This window comes from Pseudopipra pipra, chromosome 1 (assembly GCF_036250125.1).
Source record: "Pseudopipra pipra isolate bDixPip1 chromosome 1, bDixPip1.hap1, whole genome shotgun sequence".
NCBI lineage: Eukaryota > Metazoa > Chordata > Aves > Passeriformes > Pipridae > Pseudopipra > Pseudopipra pipra.
Genome location: NC_087549.1, coordinates 116,223,431 through 116,242,773, shown reverse-complemented (window position 1 = coordinate 116,242,773; position 19,343 = coordinate 116,223,431). Strand labels below are relative to the sequence as shown.

General features: G+C 40.1%; 1 protein-coding gene across 8 annotated transcripts in view; it reads left to right on the top strand.

The window, feature by feature from the left end:
- The window catches only part of RARB (retinoic acid receptor beta), a 329,988-nt gene that overhangs the window by 263,201 nt on the left and 47,444 nt on the right, over nt 1-19,343 (top strand). The window lies entirely within an intron of this gene.

Here is a 19,343-nt window from a genome sequence, read left to right as displayed (position 1 = left end):
ATTGAGGTTTTCCTTGGGTATCATATCTGTATTTTTTTCTTTTAGATGCCACAAAACTATCAACATTTAGGAAGATCTGTGATAAGAATATGCTGTAACTGGTTTCATTAAATAGGAAATCTCATCATACTCAGATGCTAACACGCAAATGGTGGTGTCATTTGCTCACCCACGTTACCTCTAAGCAGAGGTGTAATTGCAGACCACGGCAGAAAGGCCACGTGTTCCTAAGAGTTCATTATTTTTGAAAAATATGCAAAAATATACTGTAAGACTTTTATTGGCATACTGCAAAGCATTTTCATAAATAATTAAAGCAAGATCACACTTGTCAAAACACATGAAGAAATCTATCTTGTAATGTGTTGGCCATTACTCAACAACAACAAAAAAATCATCTTCACTTATTTGCTAATTTGCAAGATGGTGTAATTCAGCATTTAATGATAGCTGGCTGCTAAAAGAAGAAGAAGAAAAAAACATTAGTTACATACAAAACCTGTCAGTCTGTGAGAAATAACAGGATTCCAAAGCAGTAACTTGGCTGCCTCAGACTGATAATATTTGGGTTTGTTGATGCTAACTCTTCAGCAGGTTGGACTAGGATTTTATGGAATCTCTTCCACAGATTGAATCAATTTCCTTAGCGAGTGCCAGAAACTGGCAAGAACATGATGAGACTGCTGAATCAACCAGTGGTCCCTTTGGTGGACAGTTAAATACTACATTTGTTGCTCAAAGTTGTCTGAGCTTTCAGGTCAACAGAAGTAGTGAGCTGGATGTCAGCAGACAACAGTATGTGATTGCAACACCAGACGCCACCTCAGAAACCTCTGTGTTGCCAGTTTCTACTCTTTCTCTGAAGAATGTTACCCTTTTTCTTTTGAGCTCTTTTTGACTGTTTAGTTTATTTTTCTTTTACTTCATCTTTACTCCGCACTTGCTTTCACACTGTCAGTTCTTGGTCTTGTATGATAAGAAAATTGCCACCTTGTACTTCCGATTTCTAACCATCTAGGCTCCTGCCTGTTCTTGAGTCTGCTTTTTACCCTGTGTTCCTGGTGCCAGTTCTTCATGCATCTCTTTCTTTGCAACCTTCATACAAAAATTTAACCAGTTGCTTTACAAGTTTCAGTAAGCACTGAGCATTTAGCACTAGTGCTGGGGAAGCCTTGTCTCCTGTGGATCTCTGCCTTTCAGTTGTTTAACCCAAGTTTATTAGAGAGTCTGTCTTTCACTGAAGGCTCTGCTCGGTATGGAGCTGCAGTTTCACGCTGATTCTCTGATGAACCAGGGGAGTAATAATAAGGAAGAATTTGTATTACAACCTTCTGTGTAGTTAGGAAACTCAAATTTAATTCCCGTTTACCCTGAAGACACATCTCCATGGAATTTCAAAGAGCTCTATTTTCTTCAAGATTTGGAGTTTTACTGAAGCTGACCAGTGTGTTCAGAAGCTGTGGGGATGGGGAGAGGAAGCCTCACTTATGGCCGGGTTGGACAAACCTCATTCCATAAGAAGCTAGACTAAAATATCAGTCAATCCCTTTCTTTCTCTTTTCATCTGACCTTGTAGCAATTTTCTCCTTCTTCATTCCTGTTTTCCCTGTTTCTTTCTTCACGTGATTTGCAGTCTCTGTTCTGTGATATTAAACCTTAAATTCACTCATTTTTCCTCCTGCATTTGCACGTCCCTCTGTTTTGAGGTCCTTTTCTCAAGTCTTTTCTGACTCATTTACCTTTCACTTCGAACTCCTGGCAGTCTTCTCTCTCAAGGGAAGCACAAATGGAAAACTCTACTCATATCATATTTATCTAATTAGGGCCCTGTTCTTTTGTTTTTCTCTGCTGGCTTTCCCTTGGTTTTCTTCTAGTTCCATCTCTGTTTCCTTCTCCTTTGCCTTTCTCCTTTGAGCTCTTGTGAAGCTGCTGCCACACTGATCATTAGCAGTCTTCATCTAGTGCAAGGGACAGTTTTCTGTCCTCCAGGTTTTGGGTTGATGGCTGCCTTTGATTCATTGGGATTTCTTTTTCCTGGCTTTTGAGACTCTTTAGATTCTCATCCTACTTACTGATTATTCAGTGTCTCTTACTTAATTGGCTTTTTATCCATTTCTGATGCTGTTCCCTGAGGTTCAGTTCTTTGGTTTTCTGTCTCAAAAAGCATCAGTTACTGACCTGTTTTATGGTAGAAGAATGGGGGATATCATGGCAATATTCTGGTCATAACAGGTGTATTCTTAATCCAGCCAGGAGCCCTTGGAGAGCTGTGGATGGTGACTGTGACCTTGTGACGTTCAATTTGGGAAACTCTGCTCTGTAAAATTTGTCTTCCCTCAACTGTCACCAACCCATGGATGACTTCCAAAGCATCCCTATCTCTTACTTCTCTCCTTCTGTCTTTCCCTGATGTGTTATCTTGCTCACCTCACTGTTACCTTGGACACAGAGTTCACAAAGACAGAACTTTCTGTCCTCTTTTTGTGACATGACCAACTGTAATGTCATGGCATGGAGTTCTTTCAGACATCATGTCATGATGACATAATTTCTGATCTGCAGTATTCTAATTTACATGACCTGTTGTCATTTTTCCTCCAAAATCTGAAAATCTGACTTTGACTGCCTTCATTGTCAAACTCTTGCTGTGGTCTTCTCACATGGGATTAGATTGGCCCCTTCTTCTGTCCTCCCTTCCTCTTTCCCACACACTGTCATCCTTGGACCTTATATTTTCAGGTACCTGTGAACAACCTCCATTGCCAAGTACTTCAGTGATTTTGCTGTCTTATTAATTAACAGTCTTCAGTACTGTGCCATACTAGACTGTTCTGTGGCTTGTGTTGATATACTAATCATGTAAGGTTTTTAGAGGGTGGAGTATTTCACAATAGGCACTTGTGAACCACAATAGAAGTTTTAAACTGGTTTAAATAAATTCTAAAAAGTGTGGCTTTGTGTTTATTTCTGGATGTTACACTGCAAAAGTGTATGTTCTTCATAGCCTGTCGTTGGCTTTGTGTACATATTAGAGTTTCAAAACCAAACGGATCTTCACAGTGTATTTGTATTTTGTAAGAAAAATTTCAGAGCCAGTCCATCTTTTTATGTGTAAAACAGTACCTTGACAACATTCAGCTTATTTACAACTTTTCCATTTTGTAAACTGTGTGGCATTTCAGAGGTGGGTTTTGGAATCTACTTGTGTGTTTCATGACCTCAGTTACAGGCTTCTGAGATCTTTTTTTTTTTTCGCCAGTCTCTGGGTGTTGCTAGATAGCATGCAAACAAATTCCCTAGAAAATGAGCAGTTTGGATTTATCCAGCTGGTACAAGTGGTTATAGGGCTGGCTGTCACCAAAAACTCAGCTCTTTGGTCCTGACTTGACTCGTGTAGCTGGATTTGCAGAAAGGGAGACTGAGAGTAGTGAACTGGATTCCCCACACAATGCCATCATTGTGTGGGTGAGGAGGAGAAGCTGGTGTTCTGGCAGCTTCAGCTGTCTCTGAAAGCCTTGTCTCTTGTTCTGGGCATTTAAAAGACAGCATTCCTTTGCTGACAGTCCTGCCTGGATTACTGGCTTGAATTTGGTGGGCAGCAAAGATGCCTAAAGCAGTTTCATTGCAGAAGACAGCGCAGCATATAAGAGGGTAGGTTTACGGTCCAGCAGTTTTGTCTAAATGATGAAGATGCCTCTCTGCCTGTTATTGATGGTAACAGACAAAAATGTAGATAAATCTACTTAAATACTGAGTGATCCCAGGTTGGCTTTTATCATAAAATAAGAATAGCTTTCCTTCCATCAGAGTTTTCATATAAGATCACATCTAATGTAGGATCATTAAATTAAAAGTGTAGCCACATTTAATATATTTTCAAAGCTTTTCAGCTATGGAAGTATGTTTATTTGTTTGACATCTTCCTGACTCAAATATATAATTTCTTTGTTGCAAAGACTTTAAGCATTATGGAAAAAAGGGCATTGATATAAACCGTGAAATTTAGGTCTGTAATTTTGTGGGACTGACTCCTCAGAAAAGCTAAGATACACATAGGAGAAGAAAAGAGAGAAAATGACAACAATTTTTGCTTTGTCCAAATTTGCTGATCCACATGGGTGTTAAGCTTGGGACAAAAACTGTCATTTTGTTATAGGTTTAACTTACTTGCTTACAGATGCAGTGTCAGGCAGTCCCACCACTCAGCTTGAGGCCCAAAATTAGTTGCCTAACTTTGAAGTCTGGAGTTTCTCAGTCTGTGGAGAGAGAGAAGCTCCTCTGATGGCTGATTCAGAGCATCTAAACCAGATCTGCTCTGGGTCACCCTCCAGAGCAGCCCGTCCCCATGAGCCTTTGGGTTAGGTGCCCAAGCAGAGCTGTGTTAATATTCTCTGAGATGATGTCCCCCATGGTTATGTCCTTTTGGACACTGAGAGAGTTGGGCTTTCCCTGTTGCAGGCCATGAATTCCTGGTCAGCACTGGTCAACAACTGATTTACAAAATGCTACTGACAGAGAGAGAGGAACTGGCTTTCATTTCATTTATTTGTTTGAAGTTTGATGACAAGGATATTATTTCCAACCTAAATGATATTATGATTCTGTGATATTATGCTTTGGTCTGCGAGCAATGTTGCTGAGAGACCTAAAATATTTTATGGATTGTCATAGCAAAGTTCCCTTTATGGAACAGTGTCCTTTGGGACAGATGCCTTTTTCCTTTTAATAACATCTCTTACATCATGTGAGAACAGATTTGCATTTTCTTAGGCAGTTTTGGGATTGTGGAGGGATCTTAAGCAGCAGTTCTTTTTGATAACACCACTCTTGCACATGTTAGCTTCTAGCTATATTATAATTATATTTAAGCCTGTATTTATGCCCCTTTACTGGGAATTAAGAATCCAGACACAGAATTTTCTCAGCTACTTAGCAGTAAAAAAAAAAAAAACAAAAAAAAAAACACTTCATAAAACCAGCTAACTAACACATTCCATGCATTTGTTCAGCTTTGTTTTCCTGGCACGTTTTAATCACCTACAACTGAAAGAGAAAGTAAGAAATGTAAACTTTAAAATAGGTGCAACAGTATGATTTGTATCAGGGAAAGAAGTAATATTGTTTGCAGCAATGCAATTGTAAAAGCTTCTGTTGGTTCAAAGAAAAATACAGATCAGCTTGAATGATCAAGCTGTATTCGTCTCCATTTAAGCTGTATTAGTGACAGTGCCAGCAGTAGAGATGTACGCTGTCATCCATGCACAGCTATGAAAAATTCCTTGAATCACAGAAAATTGCTCCCAGTTTCAGTTAAATCAACAATACTTTTTTTAGAAGGTGAAAAATGTATTTTGAGATACATTTCTGCATACTATTAGTATCATCTGATCTTAAACTGTAAGCACTTCACAGCACAGCAACATAACGAGTCATTCATTTGCAGAAAGCAGTGCAGTATACAGAAAGACACTAAATGAGTTGCAAGTGCTTTAAATGTAGTACTGAAAACCTGGAATTTTTATATATTTATGCTAGCGGAGGAGACCTGATTGTTTTAATGCCATCTTTGAAATTTTAGTTTTTCAAATAACAAATCCAGGGAAAGCCAGGTGCCCTGTGAAAAGCTGGTATCTGTTTCAGTAAGTTCTTAATTTTTTTTTTTTTATTATTTGTTTGGAAGATAAAACTTTTGACAGATCTTGAATTTGTTTCAAAATTTTGAAGATGGGGAAGCATAAATTTACTGGAAGCTTGCTGAAAGCAATCAAGCATGATGAAATAGATGGGATCAGGAACAAAAATTTTAGCTTACCATGTTTATTAAAATCTCTTTCTGTGTTGTGTAAATGCCAGGAATGAAAAAAAAATTACTTGCCAACCATGATAGATAACAAAAATGTAAATTATGTTGTACATTTGACTGCCACATTTGCTTTCCAGTGCTTTGGGCTCAGGTTGTGGGTTAAGAGCAGCAGTGTCCGTATGGGGGTATAGCACATACATCCACAGCTAATCTTCCTCTCATCCTGCCTCTTGCCTGGTCATAGGCCAGGGGTTTGTCTTAAGCTATGAGAATAGTTGTTTTTTACTAATTACTGTAATTTTTTTTCTGGCAGCGATGTGGGTACTATAGAAGCACAGAGCTTATCCCAAATTAGCTTTTTAACCGCACTAACCATGCCGATACAGTTATTTGTGAGCAAAAAGGCTAAGGGCCTGTGGAAACAGGAGCTGGAAACTACTCTCTTATTTTCCATGAACTGTCAAATATGACATATAATTGTTTGTCTTAAATCTTGCACTCCTTTGTTTTGTAAAATTCCCAATACTGTCAGTGAAGACTTTCTCAAAAAAGAACAGCAGTGTCAGACTCTTACACTCTGGTGTGTTTTCGGGCGTGGCTTTGTTGTGCCATGTGCCTGGAAGGTTTCTGGCTGTACCACCTAGTGTTCCTCCTGCAAGCAACCACCTCCTGTACAGTTTGGATGCAGCCATCCCATTTCAGGGGCCAAAGGAGTTAACTAAGGTAGATGTGGATTTTCCCATGGTACATCAGCAAGCCATAGTGCCTGTGACTGTTCCCAAGAGCATTTCCTAATATAAATGTAGCCTGCTAACCTTGCTTATCTTTTCAGGATCTTTGGCCTCTAACCATTCCATAACAACTACAGGTTTTTCATTATTAGTAGTAAAATAAAATTGTTGAGTCTTACTCTTCTGGCAGTGTCTACACCTTCCTCTACCTGAGAATACATACCATAAAAGGAAGAAACTTCAAATTTGCATGTCTATGTACCTGTCGTTATTGGAGTTGAATCATGGTTTCTCGCACAAAGGTAAATAATGAAGAGTCATTGGAGGTGTGTTTGTCACATTTCTATCCAACTTTCACCTGCCCATAGCTGTCGTGGCCTATTGGCAGATGAATGAGAGAGCTGAGGCTCACACCTGATCATAATGTGGGGGTGGCTTACAACAGCTTCAGCAGAATTAAGTAAATTATATGCACGTGTGAAAGTGCTGTCTCTGCAACTCATGTCATGTTGTACTGACCAGAGATGCCAGAAGCAGGTGGGCTGTGATTCAGGCTGGTACACTTGCCTGCTGAGAAATCCCCTGGTTGGCATGCAGTGGATGTGGAGTGTGTTTTTATTTTCCTGTAAGTAGGTTCTAATGGGTTTTACATTTTCAATTTTCTTCTTAAGTATGGATAAAGGGAAACCCCATTTATTTTGTTCTCATGTTGTCAATCTATTTCATACCTCTTCATTATTTTAAGGACCATGTATGGCCTTTGATTATAGATGTGGAGTACAAGCCATCCTGAGCACACCCAGAAAGTTGTACAAGTGTAGTAAAAAAATGCAGCTTTCCACCATGTTTAATACAACATTTTATAATATGGTCTTTAGAAGTACTGTCTGCAGAGGTAATTTAGCAGGTAAGGAAATAGGGATATCTGAGTAAACATCTCAGAAATTAAATACTCTTAGATTTTCTGTTAACAGTACTAACCTACCTATTTTTTTTATACTGGACCATATTTATGTGTGCTGAACAGCAATTACAGATGTGTAAAATTACAATGAACTAGCTTTCATTTTTTAACTGTGGAACTTTTAAAAAAGAAAGTGGTTGATGAGAAATTGATAGAGGAGGATATACAAGCAATTGATTTGTTAAATTTAGATTTAGGGTAGCTTGTTGGACCCCTAAAGAAAGTACACTGTTTTCCCTGGAAGAAAGAAGAGTAGAATATTTTGCCAGATGTGGTTCTAGCTAAGTGTGACTGATGCTGGTGAGATGGTTGGGGTCAGTGCTCTGCTTGCTTTAAGCATCTTTTTAAATTGTAGTTTGTGTTTTTCTTAGCAAGTACTTAAAGATTTGCTGATTGGCACATCTTAGAGAAGATCCAAAATTAAGGGGTTTCATAATGGTGCAAAACGGAATTAACCATTTTTTAATTCTGTTCACTTATATGTTAAGTAGATATTCAAATGCTCTTTGTTTGCTACATATTTTGAATTTATTTTGAAAAACACACCTATCTATAATTTCTGGCTATTGTAAACCATCACCTAGTTCATAAACGGTCAGTTTCTCAATTTGCAGAAATACTTTGGCCTTGGAAAGTGGCCTTCCATTGCCATCTGCACTGACCTGATAATGGAAACAGGGGTTCTTTCTAATCCCAAAGGAAGTGTTCCTTTGAGGAAATTTCCTAAAGGGGTATTTGCTTTAGATTCTTCTGGAAATGGAGGGCAATTGAATTTGCAGCATGAATCCCAGGGCTGTTCTGATTTGCAGAGCTACTCTTCGTCTGTGCTGTAGGAGGAAAGACAACTGGATGTAATTTTCCAAGATTCAGTATTTCCAGTGCAGTCAGATTTAGAGATTCTTTCTCCAATTTTATTATGTACATTCTTTTTTTCCTTCACTCTGTAAAACAAAACAAATGCCTTACTAAAAAGACTCTCTCAGTCTTGAGTAACCATTCCAAAGACCAGAAACTCCCAAGGTTGAGATTATAGCCGTGTGCCTATCTTTCCCTCTTTGTATCTGGATTTTGCTATAGTCTTTAAGTATGAATGCCTTGTTTCTTGAAAATCATGTAAATGACATACATGTTGTGTCCTTATTTCTGTTTTATACTATTCTGATTGTTTCAGAGTAGTATTAAATCAGAGTTAGTATTGACTTCCATATACAGGGGACGTCTCTATGTGTGACACCTGTGGACCTCAGTACTCCAGTTAGGAAAACTTGTAGTGTTAAAGAAGCCATGCATCCAATTCTGTAATTGGTAGTTTTGGTATGTTGGCATAGAAGCTGTTTAACTGGTATGCTGCTGCAGCTGGTTTGCCAAATATTCAAGGTCCCTATTCATAAATTAGTCTTCCTTTTGGTAATGTATAGGAGTCCCCACAATTTCCACAACTCAATTCAGAAGACAGATGAGAGGTAGAAAGACATTTTTGTGTATAAAGTCCCTTATGATTTCATGTGGTCATGCTTAAAATTTCTCATTTAATATATTTTAGTGGGAAAAGTTACTATGCAATAAAAACTGGATCATAATACCTACATTTTAGGGGGAAAAGGTATATTGTTTCTGGCTCCCCTGTCCAGAATAACGGATACGTAAATTACAAGGTGAGATGCAGTTGCAAGTAGTGCCAAAAAATGTAGATTTGGCTAGCTGTAATTGCAGTCAGTGATTTCACTATTTTAAACTTAGTGCTGGAGGGGAGAGCCAGCAACCCCCAGCCACTGCACGTGAGCAGGGTCTGCCATTGCCTGGTGTCAGGGAAACTGATCAAAAGCTTATGAAGCAAGTTTGTTCTCGTTTTAGAGTCTCTTTAAAAGTGACAATTTAATGGGACCCATTACTGTCAGCTGTGGCTGGTTCCCTCTCCCTCCTCCCAGGCGCTTAACAGGGAAAGCAGAGATTTATAGCCGTGGTGCAGCGACTCCAATGGACTACTGTTCACTCCTCCCACGAGTGGCCTGGCTGGCTGCTCTCCAGATGAATCTTCCAAACAGAGGAGAGGTCTTCCCTGCCTCTAGAGTGCTTGCCTTACTTTGGAGCCCTGTACATCTGTGCTAAATATATTTGTAACTTATTAGGTCCTTGCTTCAGTGCACGCTGTCATCTTCACATGCTTTCTGCTGGTCCAAAAGAATGGCAGCACTCCAGATTTAGGAAGATATAAGCAAACCATTTAAGAGAGAGCACTGCAACTCGTCATTTTTTTAAATTAATAAGCACTACCACTTTTTTACCTTCTTTTTTTTTTTTTTTTGGATCAGAGGATCAAGGCATTTCTCAGATGCTGCTGCAAAGGGTCTTACCCAGTCCACATTCATCATTAGTGATGCCCAGTGACTATTATGTGTACAGACACAAAAGTGAAAACTAGGCATTTTTTTGAAAGGAAAGAGAGTGTTAAGTGAACAGGATAGACACAAGCACAGCACCCAGGAGCCAAATGGGTGATCTAACTAAGAAGACCTTTCATCTTACCCTACGTCCATGTGATTTTTGTAAACTGAAAGGTTGATCATCATGTGATTATATGAGCTCTGTGCTTGAATCTGGCCATTGACTGAAGTCTGGCAGGGGAGGGAGAAAACAGGAAAACATCTTGCTAAGATTTTCCTGTGTTAGATTAATCAGCTCCAGTTCATTCACTCATCTCTGAAAGGTCATGTTTTCTCCTGGTCGAAGCTGCCCAGTCCTAGACTCTCCCTTGCTTCCCTACAGCTTGGCTGAATGATCAGCGGTGGCCAACACTGGGCAAGGTGGATGCAGTCCTGCATTTGTCCTGAGAGCTGTGATGCTTTTTTAGCATCTCAGTGTGATTTGTGTTGGTGTTTGCAACAAGATACATCTCTTCAATTAGTGTTACCTTAAGAGTCCTTATTGCTTGGAGGAACTAGTCAGTTGATTTCGCTGGCTCTGTTTCTGCAGTTGCTAATCCCTTGCACTGGCACAGACCGCATTTCATCCACCTTTCTCAGCCTGCTTTCTCATGTTTTTGAGACCATTTTGACTGTGGGTACTTTGTACAGAAACTGGGCAGAGTGGTGTGGCCACCATCTCACTCTTAAAAATGGTGGGTTTTCCAAGCTGGTCCAGCTCCAACTCATCTCTCTGCTGTCGCCTTCGGTAATGAGTTTCAGCTGCAGTGTGGAAAGGTAATTTTCCTTGACTACTGCCAGTACTAGAGAGCCAGACTTGCATATTTCTGTGTGTTTACTTGAACTCTGTTTTCTAGTCTCCAGGCATCCAAGTTTCGCCAAACTCTATGCTTTGCAGGATTTTAGTGGATAGTTCTGTATTAGCAAAGTTTCTTTGTTGCCGAATGCAGGGGAATGAGAGTGTAGCATAAAGTAGCAAGTACAAGATATTACTTGCCAGATTTCAAGAGATCTGGTGCAACATATTTGTTTAGATGTCAACTGTCAAAACTAAGAGCAAAAAAAAGATTATGGGGAGATAATGAACTTGTGTTGATGAGTCATTCAGAGAGATGCCTGAAAACTGTACCAGGAAGCATAATGCTCAAGATATCTGGTTTATTTTGGCATGTTTATGTCCATGTTATTTCTTCTGAGTATTTTTAGGTTGCTTTCTGCATTGTTTTCGTATGGCACTACATTCCTCCTTGGAAACTTCCTTGCTTGCCGTGGATCAGGCAGGTTTTAAAACTCCTCCCAGGTCAGCAAAAAGAGAATAGAAACGTGCTGGGTGTTGAAGACCAGAGGGAGCTGTGCTGTGGCATGGCCAGAGCCATCTCTTTGCCAACCTGGCAGGTGGGCACTGGCCCAGCACCCACAGTCACCCACCCATCCAGCCAGGCTCAGGCTGGGGAGCTTCATTGGCTCCGGATCAGCTGGGGAGGGAGCAGGGAACAGCTGGCTGTGCAGGCAAACTGTGCGGATCTCTCTGCTAGTGCGAGGGGAATTGCACTTCAGCCAGCTTGCAGGCATGCATAAATATTTGTGGCATAGTTTGCGTTATTATTTCAGCTGAGCTGTAAACATTCAGTTGCTGATAGCGGGTTAGAAACTAACGCCTCTATAAATTTCAGATGGTGCAGAAATGCAGGGATTTTTGTATTGCCTGGCAGTTAAATAAAGTCCCTGTGCCTTTTTGGATAAATAACCCTGGAGCCAAGTTTGTGCGGGAACTCTGCAAGCCTTTGTGAGGAAGGCTGGGAGGGGAAGAGGAGGAGGATACAAAGCCTGCCTGTGAGGGGAATTTCCGTGGAGCGTGCACACACCTTCTTCCATGTAGGTTTGTGTTTGAGCTTGCCCTTTCCTCTTTGCGTGTTTCCATCTCTGCCAGCAGCTAAAAGGAGACGTTAATTTGAGGGACTGCTACAAGTAATTGCAGCATGGTAATTGCATAGCTAACATGAGTCTTTTCCTTGTCCTGCCTGCTGCAGGAATCTGCATGTCACTGCACGGGCATAGCTTGGTGGGGATTTTTTGTTTGTTTTTACTAGGAGGTCCACTACTTTGGTTAGAGTAGCTTTTGTTTGCTGTCTTTCTGTTGTAGTTCTGTGCAAAAAAATCCCACATATGTCCTATTAAAATTGTGACATTGTCTTTGGAAAATGGTTGCCCTGCTTCCGCTGCCCGAAAACCCAACGGATAAAAACAAAGACACGAATTATAAGTGTAAACCAAAATCAGTCATACAGTTGAGGGATAACAGTCTGGAAAGTCTTCTGTGATATTGTGATTCCATGCAGGAGGGCAGCTACGTAAATGGTTTGGAAAAGTGTCATTCTTTACGAAGAAATACTGCACTTAATTAATTCTTGCTCCTGGGAGGTCAACCTGGGGCACTCATTATTGTCTTAATTGGTGGTATAAATCCTGAGGCACTGGAGGGGAAGAGAGGAAAAAACCGATGAGCAGTTAACAACATATAGCCTTTTGGATAAGTGCTAGCCAGTTGTACGACCATCCTAGTGACATTTTATGGTTTTATTGGGTTATAGGTCTGGTCCTTCACAAATTAGGTTAAAGGTAATTGATTTGCATAAACAAAAATATAGACAACAGCAAAATGCAGTAATTCATTCCTGAGTTCTCCATTAAACTGTGTGAAATAACTCAGTGTGCTGCAACTCAGAAAAGCGCTTCTTTGATCTCCTGTTATTTGTATTAAATTGTGTTCATTACTCTTTCCATCTGGACTTCCCTAGCAGGCCAAAAATCATCCTACAGACATGACTGAAAGGAAGTTAACTGTAACTTTTTAATTATATACATTCCATCTCCTTTTTTTTTTTTTAATTTGAAGAAAGCAGATGGAAGCACATACCAGTGCCTTCCTCTCTGTTTAAATCACTGAAGTGGAGAAGGAGAAAATCTCAGCCGTTCTTTCCCCTCACATATTGTTTCAAGGTGATGACTGTTCTGTCTGGAGACTTTGACATGTTTGCTAAAAAGGTCAGGAGTTCAGTGAAAATCGAAATTGTGGAAAAATCCGTGTGTAGTTGTAGGGATGCCGTGGTACCCTCGCCGGAAGAATTTGGTTGCTGCAGACTTGTAGCTGATGGATCACATCTCCCCTGTTTTGTTGTTAGCTGCCTTTCTGCCAGCTGGCCAGCAGAAGTGTTTTAAACTCCCTGGAAAAAAAAGAAAATCAGTGGTTGGTTTGGGGCATGGTTTTGACGTTAGACCAAGGTTTGTGGAATCAGAAGATATGTTGGCATGGGTCTTCATAAAAAGTGGTGTTTGTTTCCAGCCTCAGTAGTGACTAATAGCTAATCGGCATTAGTAGCCCCATGAATAACTTTTTTCAAGCTCTGTCATCAGAATTTTTTTTCTTGCCCTCTGAAGCCTGCAAGACCTTTTTCACCTTAGAAACTATTAGGATTTATCAAGCATGGCCTGCCCTGTCTTTGCTGGAGAATTTTTTGCAGTTGCAGAAGAACATCCCCATTGTGGTAGCTTAGAGAGGAGTGACATCTTCCTTATTTGACTATCCACGTCCCTTTTCTCTCTTTAAGAAATGAGAAAACCCTGAAACATTTCCATTTGTATAACAATAATGAAAAGATAATAAACCTTTTTGTCCCCATAGTGGGTTGCTCTTAGGTCCACAGGTCTGTATTTCTGTATGCAAGCTGCTTATTTTTATAAAGTGTTTTGAATTCTGTCAATTAAAAAGAATAAAGATCACTGCCACATGGGTTTCAATAGCAAATTTGGGTTTCTTTCGCCATGGAATCTTATAGCTGCTCTCCATCTGCAGAATAAATGGCTAGATGAGCAGAAATGTGGATGGCAAGCAGAGAGTTTCTGCTGGAAATATGAGCAGTGACAGATAAATCCAGAGCCCTACCCAGGGTGGGCTGGAGCCCAGCTCCTCCTCTGCTGCCTGGCTGGCATCTCTAGGTGCTCTCTACAGGCTCTTGGCATTTAACAGCATTTATTCATTTGTTTTTGCAAAGATCTGCCTATCCCGCCCTGACGTACATCATCAGCACAATTTCCCTGCTTTCTGGCAGTGAGCCTTCCTTTACTTATTGTTGTAGCTGCTTCCATTTTGTGCCAGGGGTGGTTTCCAGCCAAAATGTCAGACAATTAATTTGTTTATTCTGTAAGCCGTGACTTCCAAAGTGTGATAGACAGTGCAGACATCCTGGAAAAGTGCTGTGCAACTGGGAATAAGTTCATTTTGAGCTTCCTTTTAGATAGCTGGTTTGGTAGCTTTCATTACTTGTGGGCTGCAGCCGTTTTGCAGTTTGTTTTGCCTATATGGTATCCCTGAACAGCGTATGCTGGGTTTTATGTCCTTCGTAAGCTTTTCTGTGCAACTCCACTTGTGAGTTTGCATGTTACCATGGCTTTTCAGAGCAAATATTCCTGATTAACAACTAAAAACTGTGTGTCTCTGCCCTAATGACTGCTGGTCCTACCAGGACTTTGTGAGGAATGGTTTTTTTGTTCCTTGACTCCTGCTACCAGTTAATAAAAGTACTGCAAACCACATTCAGTTCATGAAGGTACCTGGGCAGTTCCCAAGTCACAGAACAAAGTAGTTTTGTGCAGATCCCATCACTGAGAGATACCTTAAATGTCTGTTGATGCTCTAGAGAGAGTAGGAATGGGGTCTTTACCTTGTCTAAATACATTTTACAGGATTAGCAAGGATTGAGGATAGCTTGAATGATTAAAATAGAGAGACTGAAAAGAGGCTATGCATCACAGATTTCTTGTGTAAAAAAAGGTACATATTTGTCCAGCCCCTATTTCAGAATAAAGTTAATGGCAGAGGTTTTGGGTATGTGGTAGGCTGGATTTTCTTTTCGGTTGTTATTGGTATTTATCTTTCCTCTCAGAGCTCAGCCAGAGTTTATAAATGGCTGATAAACTGTACCATAGAAAAGTCCTTCCTGCCCCTTTGTTTCTTTTACGATAAAGTAGCCGTAGGCTTCACTCAGAAGCTTATTTTGCAAATTTACCAAAGAATGGCCTCTAAATCTGCAGGAGTCATAGCTGGCTGCCTGTATTTGGGGGTAATCAAAGCTGAACCAGATGAACTGAGCAGGCTGTTCAAACAGATTGAGCTTGCAATAGCCCTTCTCTGCTGATTACTCTGTCCCTGGCTTGCAGTGCAAGTTTTCAGCTTGTAAGCCCACTACGCCTGCAAATAAGATTTGGCATGCCCTGTGCTGGCAAAATATTTTTAAGACATTGTTGAGATCAAATGATCCATCTCTTCATGCAATGTGCATAACTTGGGCTCTAAATCATCTGCCTTGCCAAAATCAACTGGACAGTGAAGGAGAGGGAGTTGTATAGATTCCCCATCAGATATGTAAGGCTAGCAATTCATGCTAACAAATCCATAAGACTTCATAAGCTTAAACACTTCACCTATCTTGAGGGCTCATCCTTAATGAGGTCTTTTGTATTCAGATAGCCAGTGGCATAATAGCATTCAAAATGTTACTGAAATAGTTAATATTCTCTGTAGGCATCTGTGTCTATATACGTGTCCTGTACTGAGCTCTCAAAGTTTGGTGCACTTACAGGCAAATGCTACAAAAGTGGTGAGTGGGATGAGGTGTTTTTTTCAGCACTGTGTTGAAGTTAGATTGACTAAATAGATTATTTACTTCTAAGCAATAGATGTAGGAAACTGGGTTTATTTGCTGCTTGATACATACGTATGGTTTCACATATCACTCTCTGCTTTCAGTGGGGCAGATAAGATATCAACACAATTAAAAGTGAAAAATAATCTGTCTGCTCTGCCACTGGTGGATGCTCAGAGAACACACGCTGATACAATAGATTTCTGAATAATTTATACTCAGCATTTTTTCCTTGCACTCGGTAAATGAGGATGCCTAATGTGGCATGGTCAGAGTGATACTCTATCTGTCATCCATTAAGATAACAAGATTGGTGAGCCTGGGAGGAGCATGGCGTGGTACACAGAAAAGATGAGATTACAAATTGAAATATTTGTCCAAAATGTTCAGTGGAAAGGATACTGATAAAAGCAGCTGAGAAAAACAGAATTAATTCAGAAGTGTGATTTCCACAAAGCTTTGTCTTTGCTAAAATAAAAACACAAGATCCATGTTCCTTTCAAAAGCTGTGGATAAAAGGAATATTGGAGCAAATCACTGTTCCCGATAGGCCTTCAGTAGCTTCCTCTACTCTAAATTCAAGTGCTTTGTAGGTGCTATCAAAAACAATTATGTATGACAGTACGTATGTATGACAGTAATGCTTTATGTCTCACAAAATGGAATTTTTGTTTTATATTCATAGGGCATTTTAAATTACAAAGAAAGAATCATTCATGATTGTTTTTGGCACAGGAGTGTCTCATCTCCCATCACAGGGTGTTAATTTGGACAGGATGCTAAAATATTTGCATAAAAAATGGCTCATGTAAATATTCAGCCAAACAGATTTGTTTCAAGGTAAATGTATCATAGTATGTAGTAGATTGTTTTCCAAGAGCCAGTAGGCAGCAGAAGTTGATTAATTTATAAGCTGTGGAGTTTTGCTGTCTCTGAAGTTTCTGACAACTTCTTCAGGGCAGGTCACGTTTGGATTTTCTTGATTTTTGAAGAAATTGTTGGGGCGGTGAGATCAAATGAGAATCACTTGACAAAAAGCACTTGGAGGAGAACTTAGGCTTGCTTCTAATTTTGCTATTTTAGTGAAAAGACCAGTGTTATACCTGTACTATTTGGAACCCAGCCTTGACATGGTTTAAATGTGCTTTTCTGTTTAACTGGGCAGCAAACACCCGCTCTGTCCATCTCTGTGTCCTGTGGGGTTTTCTTTCGCTGCAGAGCTGCAGGCAAGGTCCAAACCCCTGCAGAGGGAAAGACAGGACAGTCTTTGTGTTTTTCAGCCCAGATTCAGGAAATGTTTCTGAGCATGACCCTGCTTGCAGTGCCACCCAAAACTTGTGGCTGCAGGGCACCAGGCTTATGGAGTCGTGCGGGGAAACTGAGCCCCAGCACCCAGCAAATGCTTCTCACTCTCTGGTGCTTGAATTCCTGTATCTCCCCCAGGATGGCTTTGGTTTGGTGTTTGCCTGCGAAGGTATTTATAATCTGGGCATTTTTCTTAGTGTCTGTCCAGAGGAAAATTTAAAAATCAAATCTTTCTGGTGACATATCGCTGAGGTTTAAAAATGAGTTTACCACAAATCTTAATAGGAATAGTATCCCAGTGTTGTCTTGGGGATACTTGGGAATGGGCACTAATATACTGTCAAGAACCATGTCCTTAGTTTTGAGCAGGACCATGTTACATCTTTTTTCACCTGAATATTTTATGCAAACAAGTTCATTTTCTTTCTGTTCCTTGAATAACTCCAGGAAGAAAGTCAAATACAGGTGTCAAAAAGTAATTTGTAAAACAACAGTCCAAGCTTCCACGATTAATGTCCTCGTCTGTATCTTTCATTCTGTGGAAGGTATTGCCTGGGGAGGTTAGGCTGTTGAGGAAACTGTCTTCATTTTAACCTGGAGATCTGCTTTTTCCAAAATTGTTCTTCTTAAGCCTTTTATATTAATAATGAGCTCATGAATGCTTTATACTTGCTGTCTGCAGAAGCTGGATTGTGGTTTTCTTTTGGGCTGTGTGGTCAACTTTATATGGTAAGGACTGAGGCAACCTCCTCTGCTTTCTTTCCTGATGGGCTGTAATTGAACCCTAGCTTATAAGGATGCAGAACCTGTATCTAAATATCAGAACAACTGGTCGCTCAGCCGTTAGCTACCCGTTATATTTTGGTGAAGTACAGACACATTTGGAGAAAGCTGTTTCTTCTTTTACCAGTATTGAGTGACTTGTTCATTTGGGCCATTTTATTTCCTACCCTGTCAAGCTGGTGGTAGGAGAGTGATTCCGTCGGTGGCTGTGGGTGTTAATTCCCCTGCAGCACTGGATTAAGCTGGGGTGGCTGCCCTGGAAGCCACCAGTCTTGGCTTCCCTCGGATCTTTCCAGCTACAAAGTGGTGATTGAATAAGCTATAGAGAGACCCTTGAACCAGCACTGGTCACACTTTCTGGCTGTTGAATTAAACCAAAATAGATGCCATAGACTCCTCAGTGTCATATTAGCATCATCAGCAATTACCACAGAGCTGGGCATCACAGTTAGGGAAATATCAAAGCAAGAAAGGAATAAGTGAATATTACCATAGATTTTCTTCTTGGCAAGTAAACAAATGTACACACATGCTTGCCATACTTGCCATTGCAAAGATTCAAGCAGTGGTAATGATCAGAAGAGTGGAATATAAAATAGCGGTGTTATGGATAACTTAAAAGGTTTTAATTGTCTAAACAAATAACTTTAAATTATTCTTCTATGTCCAGTAGCTTAAGGAAAAGAAGCGTAAAGTTTTTATTTACCTTTTTGATGGTAGTATGAAATATCTCCTAAATCAGAGGAGCTAACCTCAGGATGAGGCTTGTCTGTGCAAGAGCTGCAGAAAACTTTTGCCAGGGGTTATGTGATTAAGGAGGCATTTTTCAGTTCTGAGTGAATCTGAGGTATTTTCATAACATTAGCATCTATAGCATGTTGGCTGTGCAAGGAATTTATGACCAGCCCTTACTGCCTGCCCTACCACTCCCTGATCATGTAGCCAGAAACTCTCCCAGTTAACTCCAACTGATAGGGTTTTTGGCTTTTGAACTACTTGCATATCTCGGTGAGCGTTTCTAGTAGAGCCAATTCTATAGCTTACCATGATCACATCTTTAGACAAATGCATTGTGGGCACAGAGCTATCGTCTGCGGCATCAAGTTTACGGCTTTCCTGTAGGGTGTAAACATGTGGCTGGATGAAGAGTTTTAACCTCTCAAGCCCTCCAACAAATATTAAATTGCTAACTATTCTTCCATAATGCTGCGATGTTGACTGAAATTTGACCCTAGTGCTTGCTGAAATGATTTTGAAAATCTGAGTGAGAAGGTTAAATAGTGCTGTCAAATTTCCAAATGTCTGTTGCAGAAATCTTTCACTGAGTATCTGTGGGTTGAGCTCTAAAATCTTAAAGTAATCCTCTTTTTTTTCTTCATTATTATATGATATTATCTAAAGCTTGGGATTTAGTGCAGATAAAGAAATTAACTTGGGGTTTGCCTTTTTTCTGTGCCACCTAACCTTACCATTTATGGCTGTTTTTTTCTTTTTCACTTGTTGGAGGAGGAATCCAATGAAATGCTGTTCCTTAAGTACAAACCAGACCTCTAGGTTTCTTTAATTTCTGTTCAAGATCATTGTAATTACTTGATTATTTTCACAGCTGTATCTGAGTAAGAAAAAAAGTGC